Source organism: Astatotilapia calliptera, unplaced genomic scaffold (assembly GCF_900246225.1).
Source record: "Astatotilapia calliptera unplaced genomic scaffold, fAstCal1.2 U_scaffold_15, whole genome shotgun sequence".
In the NCBI taxonomy this organism is placed as follows: Eukaryota; Metazoa; Chordata; class Actinopteri; order Cichliformes; family Cichlidae; genus Astatotilapia; species Astatotilapia calliptera.
Genome location: NW_020535674.1, coordinates 201,032 through 212,676, shown reverse-complemented (window position 1 = coordinate 212,676; position 11,645 = coordinate 201,032). Strand labels below are relative to the sequence as shown.

Genomic DNA, 11,645 nt, shown 5'->3' with positions numbered 1-11,645 from the left:
CTCAGGCAGGAGGCTCCGGTCCATTCGCACCAGAACCTCTCGCCATAAGAACAGTTTCTTCCCCTCTGCTGTTGGACTCATGAACAATAACCGTATGACTGTTCCCACCACTAACACATGATCCTACGCTGTGTTCACTGCATCATTCCATGTTTAGCACTGATCACCACCTGCACTCATGTATATATCTTTCTACGTAGCACTCTTAATTCTTATTCTCATGTATATATCTCATGTATATCTCATGCATATATCTTTCTACGTAGCACTTTAAATTCTTATTCTTACTTTTATTTTTTTCATGTCTATTTAAGCGCAATTTATGACACTATGTTTGCACTGAAGCACCGCAGCAATTTCCTAATGTTGTAAACCTGCTCAACATTTGGCAATAAAACCCTTTCTGATTCTGATTCTGATACTACCCTTTAGGGCTAAGCCCCGGGTGTATCAAATGTCTGCCTCTGCTCTGCTCTACAACAGAATCACAAAGGTGTCTCCAATAAGCTGCAGAGATGATTGTTGTTTTAATTTTTTAACGGTACACAAGCAAAAAATTAGAAGAGAGGTCATGAAGTTTCTTACTAAACAGTAGCGCCCTCTGCAGTTTGTGTGTGGAAGTGCAAAAACTTACAGCACCTGGTATTCCCAGGCGGTCTCCCATCCAAGTACTGACCAGGCCCGACCCTGCTTAGCTTCCGAGATCAGACGAGATCGGGCGCGTTCAGGGTGGTACATTAATTAATTAATACATTAATTACATTTGGAAACAACACGTTCTCATCCCAACAGGTAACGATGCTTGTGACAAATCATCAGTATGCGTTTGGAGGCATGAGAGCCGTTTGGAATGAATCTATACATGTAAATGTGCTTTTTGTTCTAATCATGAATCGCTTTGAAAAACACTACCTGATAGGGTTAAGGTTAAAGTTATGGATAGAGTTAATGTTAGGAGCCTCTGCTCCAAGTGTGTGTTACTGCTGCGAGCAGCGTTCGGTTGTTTTCAAATGGGAATCTGGAGCATCTCATAAGGATGCGGAAAGATACCTTTCACGTTACTATGAGATGCCTCAGGCCATGACAAACTTTTGGTATGTTATAAGAACTGAGGGCAGCTGTATTTGGGCCTTTATTGGCTACAGAGATTCATTAGAGGTAAGGGTAAGGAAATGTGGCTTCCAGTAATTGTCCTGAACATACACCTGAGAAAACTTCAAAATCAGAAAAAAAAGCATCAAAGTAATCTTAAAATGTGTAATGTGCTTGTTACTCTGCTACAACTGGGATCATGTACCGCATAAAAAGACTAGATAGTCTATGTGATGTGGATGCTAGAGCGAAAGCCATGGTTGATATTTGACCTTGTAGTATTTTATAGTTTCCTTCCTGGAGCCAAATAGAGAAACAAATGAAGGCCCCAATTGCAAGAAGATGCTAGCATAAAACAAGCAATATAAAGACAACATATTCTGATCAAATAGCGCTGCAGTCATTGTCTTCATACTGGTAGTGATGATGCATTTCTGATAAATGCCTGTAAAAGAAAGACTAACCATATATGGTGCTCAGTGGTGAAACTGCTTTGTAAGTTCCTTACAAACCATTTTATACTGATTAAAAAACCAGAAATGAGAACGCTATATCTGAGCAGAGATAAGCAACAGACAGCTGTGAAAGTAAGATATTCAAATTCACTGAGCCAAAGACGCAGCTACAGAACTCATGACTCAAGAGTTTGCAAAATATATCCTTTCAAGAAACAAAGTTAAAAATGAGCTTATTGTTCATTATGATAGCGAGCGATATTCCACAGGGCATTGACAGATCCAAACCACTTCACACTTCACACACTTTAGAATTAATCCTGAACAGCTCACCACAACATTGTTTTCTCCACGGGATCTGCACACAGGAAAATAAATAATGATGGGACATACTGAACATTTGTGGAGAAATCCAGTACGTTTTTTATGAAGCATCCATGAAGTATGAAATCCATGAAGTAGCCAACTTTATTTTTTACAATTATTATAGATGTTTTAAGGCTGTAAAACCCCTCACTACACACTTTATACACTTTTCCCAGGCAGGCATGAACATTTTCACACTTTTCTCTCTTGTTTGAACACTCTCAAAGTCTTGTAGAAAAATAAGTCCAGTGTTATAGAAGGAAACCAAAGGCACCCGCCGGTGACGATGTTTTGTCGACATTGTTGTGTTTGTTGGGGAGAAAACTTACAAACATACAGTACAGCACGTCAGAGTCACACTGCTAGCGATCGAAGCTTTATGTAAATTTGACCAGCTGAACGCATTCTGTACTGTACAGGAGACACAACACGAGATTGATTGACAATGGTCTAATTGTCTACAGCCAGTCAGGACGCAGAATACAATGCACTTAAAAAAATAAATAAAAAATGCAACAAACAAGAAAAAATCAGCGAAACAGTGAGGGACCACTGTATGTGCTATTGGATCCCTGCAAAATTCTTCTGCTCATGTTGGAGATTCACCTTTTTCACCTCTTTTTGTGTGTGTGCCAAGCAACTGGGGTACAACAACACCTAATCTATATAATCTAAGCAGAGGTGCATCTATCCAAATCTTTACAGGCTTTCTGTGGGATACCCTTAAACCCCTGCCTACTTAGTACCACGTGAAAGGGTTTTTCTCCAGAGATGGAGAGGTTATTACCAAAAAGAGAAACCGGCTGAGCCAAGGCACAGCGGAAAAAATATTATTTTTAATTAAACTTTATTTTTATAGAACCAAATCACAAAGGTGCTTTATATTGTACGATAAAACCCTACAGTAATACAAGGACAACAGAAGACCCAACAATTATATGAACCCCTATGAGCAAGTAGGGTGACACACAAGCAGGTAGGGATGGCATTCTCAATATCACTTATCAATATGATTCTCTTATTGATTCTTATTGGGTTGTAACTGGCTCCACGTTGAGATCTACAACCATCTCTAAGCAGCATATTAAAGGCATTACATTCATGCAGATGAATTGCATGCTGTGGGTCAAATGTTTGTGCATGTTGGAGGCATCGCCCGTTCTTATAGAGTTCAATACTGGGGAAACATGAACCTAGTCAAAAAAGTAATGCATTACACAGAACAGTGTTCTTAAAAGTATTGCAATGCATTATTTACACATTACATCTGTCATTTTTTACAGTGTGGTATGTTGGAGCAGCAGTTTATCGGCAGCTGAGAGGAAGAGGTTGGATAAACTCATCAGGAAGGCCAGCTCTGTTCTGGGATGCACCCTGGACCCAGTGCAGGTGGTGGGAGACAGAAGGACTCTGGCCAAAATAACATCTCTGATGGACAGAGTCTCCCACCCCATGCATGTAGATGTTGCTGAACTGCAGAGCTCCTTCAGTGAGAGACTGCTGCATCCTAGATGCATGAAGGAGCGTTTCCGCAGGTCCTTCCTCCCTGCAGCTGTCAGACTGTACAATCAGAACTGCTCCCAACAAACATAGATGTTTACATCAATGCTGTAACTGCAATAAGTTAGTTAATTAACCAATTCGCACTACAACCTGGTTTGCCTCTTACCTGTAATTATTTTTATTTAATTTAATAACTGTACAGTACTCTCTGTTTATAGTAACCATTGTCCTTAATGTAAATATGTAAGAAAAATTGTGTATGTTTCTGTTCTGTGTCCTGTGTCCTGTTTGTTTGTATATGTGTCTTTTTGGCTGCTGTTACAACCAAATTTCCCCTTGTGGGACAATTAAAGGATTATTCTATTTTATTCTACTTTTGTGTTACTCTGTAAAATAGCTGAAACACATTGTCACATTATAACCAGTAACAGTATAAACCTTAGGAAACAGTCCCACACACCAACACAAATCCCGGTCCTAATGAGGACACACATATGAACTTTCTCTTAGTATTTAGGTATGAACACAATGTAACAATGAAAGCCAGCCTTTAAAGCGATCGCCACAGTGATTCTACTTTGGAAACACGAACAGGTAGAAATGGAGGCGTCAAGCCTGATCGTTCAACCTGATTGTTTGGCCTGCAAATATGCAAGAAAACTTTTTTTTTCGTAAAACAGTAGAAAAGCCAGCTATGAGTGACAAACTACATTTGCGTGATGCTGTGGTCATGTTGCATTAAGTTTCTGAAACACAAACAGAGAAGTGGTACATTTTCTTAGAACTGGTGCACTGGTGATGTAGGTGATAATTTAAATGATTACATAAGGCGGTGCTGCTGAAATGTATAAAAATGAAAGTGACAAGAACCAAGTGTTCTTTGTTCCAGTTTGACTGACTTGAACGTAACAGCGTGTCTCAGCTACACTCTGCTCATCTCGAGTCTTCGCTCCTCATTTGGTAAGAATGTTTTGTTTGTGCAATAAAAATATTTAATTCTCAACAGGCTCATGTTCTACACCTCCAAGGAAGTATAACAACCCTCGCTCCTGCCACACTTTACCTACTTTTACAATCCAGACACGGGCTTAAAAACATGCTGACATTATCTGGGTTCTGTGAGCACACAAATCCTGCATAAGCTACATGCATGTACAGTTTGAGACCAGTCTTTATGTTAGATAATCTTTCATTTTCATTCACACTGACTATCAGATGTTGCCTATTCAGTCATGTATTTGATTTATTGTAATCTTTCGCCAGCTTCAGAGCCTTTCACCTGCTGCTCCACACGACCCACTTGTGCCTGAACCGCTGCAGGTTAACCAACCAACCAACCAACCAACCAACCAACAACCACTCATTCACTCATCAGTGAAGCAAAAATAAGGTAATCTCATGCTGGATGCCTTTTAGTGCAGCAAAGGTCGTGAGGTTCTTGAGTTGAGTTTTATTCGTTTTCAGATGTGCAGTGCAGATTTGTTATTACAGACCAAGCCACAATACACGAGGAGATGTGAGGAAAGCTTCCAGCGTTTACATTTATGATGATTTCATGTCCGAGTCGACGTTTAAGTTCTTGCAAATTGTTTCATTGTGTGATGTAAAGATTTCTGGCTGGCGATCAGTTTGTGAAAAGACAAAATCAAAATTCTAATGTGTCTCACTATAAGACATTTAGATTCAACAGCAATTTAAGACTCGGCCCCTTAGTTCCAGTAAAAGATACTCTTAATGCTTCTACACACCAAAACACTTATGATACGTTCATGCTCCATAGTCTGTGGGAACAGTTTGGGGATGGCCCCTTCCTGTTCCAACGTCACTGCACACCAGTGCACAAAACAAGATCCATAAAGACATGGATGAGCGAGTTTGGCCTGCACAGAGTCCTGATCTCAACCTGAAAGAACTGCTCATAAATAGAGCAGAGACTGCAAGTTAATGTGTGAGATCAGTGGCTGACCTCATAAATTCCCCATACACTCCTAAACGCTGTGGAAAGCATTTACAGGGAGGTCGACATCATATGGATTAAAAATAGGATGTAATTCAAGTTTATATGTGTGTGTGAAAGCAGAGGAACAGAATCTTTTGGCAACATAGTGTATGTAACAGTAGAATATGAATGAAGGGGAAGGAGTGTATGAGAAGTCCCTGAGCACCCAAAGACAAAAGCAAAGTAACTAAGCAATCATTCAGCAGCTGATCCGACGCTTCTTGCTGGGCTTGAAGCCAGAATAGGAGCAGGCTCAACAGGAGAGGGCTGGGTGATAGTTGAAGCCTCTGCTTCCTGTTAGATTTGTATTGTTGGATTGTCATTTATGCTTAGAAATATATATTTATATATGCTTAGAAGTATATATTCATTTGTAGATTGAAAGAATGTCTCATCCTAGGAGGTCTGTAACAACTCTGTGTAGCATGAAGAGGGGGGTGCGTTCACTCCTCTTCAGAGAGACACTTGGCTCCAGGCAGGTCTCCCTCATGCATGAGTAACACAAAGAACTTTGCCTACTTGTGTCTTGATTTTTGCTGTGTAGTAAACTGTGGTTTATGCTACAAACCTATCACTTCCCATTCTACTTTAGGAACCACAAGTTAGCATGTAGACTCAAATTTATTACATATTTGTTGCAATAATTTGTGCTTTTTCTGGATAAAATTCTCAATCAGAATATTGTTTCTGTTTTTTCTTCACCAGGTAATAATGAGGATCCTGTTTATCTGTTTGCTGCTCATTGCCACTGAGAGTTCAACGCTTGAAGAAACCCGCTATGGCCAGTTTAGAAGACAGCACATAAACGCCAAGATGACTGCAATGGATTGTGATACGGTTATAAGAAGGAAACAGATCTACAATGTTGACAACAGCTGTAAAGATACCAACACGTTCATCCTTGATAATCCAAGTGAGATCAAAAACATTTGTGTTGAGGGAATATTTGATGAAACACTTCAAATGACAAAAAGTCACAAGAAGTTCAAAGTTGTTAAGTGTGAACTAAGGAAGGAGGGAGCCAGAAAACCCAGATGCCAGTATACTGGTAATCTCCTCACTAACAGATATGTTGCAGTTGATTGTGAAAATAATTTACCTGTACACTTTGCAAGAGACATTCTGGTCTTAGACGGCTAACAACTAGTGTTAAGTATGTTCAGGAAAGCCCCTAATATTATTTTTTCTTTTCTCTTTGGTGGAAGCAAAACTTAGCTGTGAAGACTGTTAACCTGTAGCTAAACACACAATGAATTTGAATCTCTCTAAAACTGCAAAGTAATCACAGAACATCGAACGATTCCTGAAGCTCGTGTTGCTTTGAGTTTGTGGTCCAAAGCATTAACATGTCGTAACAGTAACATGCTGCCACTTGTTCAGTGATTCTGTCATCAGCCATGGCTGGCTTGTGACGCAGTGCCAAAGGTGACTGTGTTTCTGTGATACTTTTACAGTCTGGACGATGTCAATGACTAGTCTCATGATCACACACATTTCACTGAACACACATGAGCTGTTTCTGTCATGAATCGCTGTGCGGCAGGCAGGAGTTGGACCCAAAGTGCAGGACTCACAGACTCAGGGAGGTGAACTCAAAACTCAGCTTTATTTGCTGGCAGGGAAAAAACATACAAACTAATCTAAACTGGGAACTTGGAAAACTCACAGAGAGACACACAGGGAGATCCACACAGCATGAGGGACGACGCGACACTGACTCAGAGAAACACAGGGTTTAAATACACTGGGAAGTAACGAGGGGAATGAGACACAGAAGGAGGGCACAGCTGGGAGAAATCAGGACTGACGAGACAAGCAAAGCAGGACGCATTCACATGAGACACGGACCATCAAAGTAAAACAGGAAGTATCACACAGAGACGCGAACTTGACACAGTGGAGACAGCAACTAAGAAATACAGAGACATAAACCATAAGGCAGAGGTCTAAGAACCAAAATACACAGGGAAATACTCAGCTGGGAACACAAGAGACTAGACTAGAGAGAGTAACAAAAAACCAACCATGAGAACATAATGCACAATGCAGAGTGACAGAAAACAAGAAACTCAAACATGCAAAGACACACAATTACACAGAACAGAGGGGACACAGAGAGACATGAAGGGCAAGGGATCAAAACTAGAAGCCATAGAATAAATCACACACAAGTACAATAATACAAAAATCACAAAGAACTAAAAACGCTGGGTCAGGAGACCCAGGACCGTGACAGTACCCCCCCTCAAGGGCTGGCTCCAGACAGCCCAAACACAGAAAAACAAAACCAAACAGAAAACAACCCAGGGCGGGCGGCGGGGGCCCAGGACGGAGGGCTCGGAACAGAAAACAAAAGAAGAGCACAGCAAACACCGGAGCCCAAGAAAACAACCCAAACACAGAGCAGTTCAGGGGGCCGACCATGCGGAAGGCAACGGCGGAGACGTTGAACCAGTTCAGGGGGCCGACCGTGCGCAAGGCAACGGCGGCGACGCGGAAACAGTGCAGGAGGCCGGCCGTGCGCAAGGCAACGGCGGCGACGCGGAAACAGTTCAGGAGGCCGGCCGTGCGCAAGGCAACGGCGGCGACGTGGAAACAGTTCAGGAGGCCGGCCGTGCGCAAGGCAACGGCGGCGGCGAAGGAGACAACGGAGCAGTTCAGGAGGCCGACCGCGCGGAAGGCAGCGGCGGCGGCGAAGGAGACAACGGAGCAGTTCAGGGGGCCGACCGCGCGGAAGGCAGCGGCGGCCCTCCAGTCTCAGGCGTGCTGGCCATGGCCTGGTGGGCACAGGACCAGACGAGGCAGGACCAGGCGAAGCACAGGCTGAGGCCGGACCAGACGAGGACGAAGACTCGGAGGCCGGACCAGACGAGGACGAAGACTCGGAGGCCGGACCAGGGGGAGCACAGGCTGAAGCCGAAGCTGGACCAGAAGCAGAGGCAGATGCAGCCGGACCAGGCGACGACGAGGCGGTCGCAGGTGGCGGCTGGACAGGCTCCTCGGGCCCTCCAGCTGATGCGGCGTGAGGCTGAACGGGCCCCTCGGACCCTCCAGCGGAGACAGGAGGCTGAACGGGCCCCTCGGACCCTCCAGCGGAGACAGGAGGCTGAACGGGCCCCTCGGACCCTCCAGCGGAGACGAGGAGGTGCTGGCCGGGCTCACTGGAACCCCCAGCGGACGAGGTAGATGGCGGCATGGGAGCCGCGGAGTCCTGGATGAGCTCATCCGAGCTTCCAGCAGGAGCTGATGTAGAGCCAGAGAGGTTTGGGACCCCTGGCTGAATGTTAAGCCGAACAGAAGACCGTATTGCTATCGGGGACTGGGCCAATGGTTCAGGTGCGAGCTGAGCTACTGGAGATGCGGATGAGAGTGGGAGCTGAGCTACTGATGGTGGTGAAGTAGATAACTGCACGGGAGACTGAACTGAGGGCGTCTGCACTGGCACAGGGGACTGAACTGATGTCTGTTGTAACGGAGGTGGTGAGAGTGGAGTAGGCAGTGGAGTTGATGACTTCACAGGAGAATGAACCAGAGGTGAGTGCACAGGAGACTGAGCTAGAGGTGGTAGTGATAGTTGAGGGGAAAGTGGAGCTGGTGATTGAGTGGATGACTGTGCTAAGGGATGCTGCACTGGGGACACTGGAGACTGCACTAGAGACTGCAGTGACGGTTGTAGTGGAGGTGTAACGGGTGGAGGAGTGGCTGAAGTGGCTGCGGGTCGGGCAGCTAGTGGCTCAGCTACAGAGTGTATTAACGGCAGGGCTATGAATGTCTGACTGAGTAGCAGCCTGAATGGCTGGGTGTAGTGATGGTGGTGGTGGAGGCGGCGACTGGGCTTTAGGCCGGGCGGCTAACTGAGCTGAGGGCTGGGGAACACACAGTTCATTTTTAACCGAACCCTCAGGACCCTTCATTTCAGTTTGTAGCTCACAACCATCTGAGTCTAAAACAGTCTTTGGATCCTTGGAGTTATTGAGCACAGAGACACCAATCTTCCTAGTTTCATGGATAGGCTCGAAAGGAACAGGAGTGACACAGTTTGTGTAAGAGCCAATTAAAGGTTAATTTTATTGGTACTGGTAAAATGATTAGAGGAGAAATATATATGTTTGATGTTAAGAATATAATTCTAGTTGATTTTAAAATACTGTTTGTTAAATGTATAGAATAGAGAAGTGCAACATTCTAAAGCGCTTTTTAGTATTTTGAGCTTCCGGCGCACTGTAGTTACGTAGTTGAGGAGTTGGATAAGCTGGAAGCGACACAGTTTTTTGACCGAGTCTTGCCATGTAAACTAAAAGTGTCAATAAACATATTGTTTGCAAGAAGGATACTTGGACTTGCTCGCGTTTCAATGCATGTTGCCGGACTGACTCCTAATGGCGGTACAGAAGAGTGAAATAGGGACGGAGTGCCGCCGCTACATAAGTCAAAAAACTGAGCTTCACCGACATGTGGAGGATCGGCTGCATGGCGCTCGGACGGAAGGGAGCAACCTAACGGAAAGTAAGAGGCACTGCTTAAGGATGCTGGCACCGAACCGGATAATTCTTTGGATTATTCTGTAGAAGAAGGTAACAAACTCTCTTAGTACTTCGTGCAGTAAGAAGAAAAAGACGTTTTTTGGAGGCTTGTTAAGTCTAGTGGAAAACGAAAGTGAAACTTAACTGCGTGTTATCGTCAAACCCGATCTCTTTTTTCTTTCTTTGTCTGTGGGACTGCATGTTGTAAAACAAGATTTGATGCGGTCTATGCGGAGTTTTTGGCATGTTATGAAGATGGTTTACACTATGTCTATTAAAGATTCTAAGCAGAAGACAAATAGTGCATGCTAATTGAGCCAATAAACCCCGGCAACTTATAAGATGGCGGAGGAAAGAGGTGGGAAGAACATGCAAGTTAACAGAGAAAGCTTTGGAAGAAAAATTACACAGATGGATTGCCTTAAGAAGACGAACATTAGGAACAATCACAGGCAAAATAAAGGAGATAAAGATAATGATGAGTGATGCTCAGAACCTTCAAAATGTGAAAGAAATAATGGAAAGTGACTTTGCATTGGCTCTGAATGAGTTTCACAGTCACAATAACCAGGTTATGAGCCTTTTGTCTGAAGAAGAAAAAATATTTGACCAGGACAATTGGTTTGAGCCCAAAATGGCATCTATAAGAGAGTTTATGCAAACAACAAAGAAATGGATCGCAGAGGATCATAAGCATATGATTCCAAATGAAGCTGAGCAGCAGGAGCACATTACAGATGACTTGGAAGAAGCTGTTAACCCAGATGACAGCGCATCACAGGTTGGAGCTAGAAAGGATGCAGTTCATAGCTCGCGTGGGTCTCAAGTCAGCCGAGCATCTACAACATCTAGAGTTTCCTCCACTCGTGCTAAACAGGAGGCAGAACACGCAGCCTTGCTGGAACGAGCCGCAGCATTGAAGAAAAGGCAAGAACTTGAGTTGGAGTTGGCCAGGATTAGGCAACATCTTGAGCTGGAAACAGCAAGAGTCAAAGCGGAAAATGAAGAGTTAGAGTTGGAGACTGCACTAGCGGAAAGTCAAGCAAAATTAAAGGTGCTCAAAGAATATGAAAGATCTGAAGATGGTCTGAGCAGTTATGTGTCAATACAAAGATCGCAAGGTCGAGAAGTTAAAAAGGAAAGAGTTGGCATAATGCTCCCACAACAAGCTGATGTGAGTAGTCACGCTAATTCACAAGTGCAAAACTCACAGGTACCACAACTGTCTCATCCAGTCTCCACTCATGGGCTTAATGCTCACGTTGACAGAAGTGATGATCTATTGTCAGTCATGCAGAAACAGAATGTAATCACTGAGTTACTTGTGAAACAGCAGCAGTTGGCTCAGTTGCCATCAAAGGACATTCCGGTTTTTAAAGGTGATGCACTACAGTATAAGGCCTTCATAAGAGCCTTCGAACATGCAGTAGAGCAAAAGACTGATAACGAGCAAGATAAGCTGTATTTTTTGGAACAGTTCACTGCTGGCGAACCACAGGAGCTAATTCGCAGTTGTGTACACATGACTCCTAGCAAAGGTTACCGTGAGGCCAGACGGTTGCTACATAAGCACTATGGAGATGAGCTAAGGATCGCAAGCGCATTCATTGAGAAAGCACTCAAATGGCCGCAAGTGAAAAATGACGATGCAAAGGCATTAAATGCCTATGCTATGTTCCTGACTGGCTGTCGCAACACCATGGAGGA

The 11,645-nt window shown here is 43.9% G+C and overlaps 1 long non-coding RNA gene and 1 pseudogene across 1 annotated transcript; one reads left to right on the top strand and one right to left on the bottom strand.

Annotated features, from left to right (window-relative positions):
• Positions 1-627: 627 nt before the first annotated feature.
• On the bottom strand, positions 628-742 carry LOC113017571 (uncharacterized; annotated as a pseudogene).
• Positions 743-4,083: 3,341 nt separating this feature from the next.
• Positions 4,084-6,930, top strand: LOC113017563 (uncharacterized). The gene is made up of 3 exons (XR_003271503.1): positions 4,084-4,376; positions 4,680-4,806; positions 6,121-6,930. It is a non-coding gene; the product is annotated as an uncharacterized LOC113017563 (long non-coding RNA).
• The last annotated feature ends 4,715 nt before the right edge of the window (positions 6,931-11,645 follow it).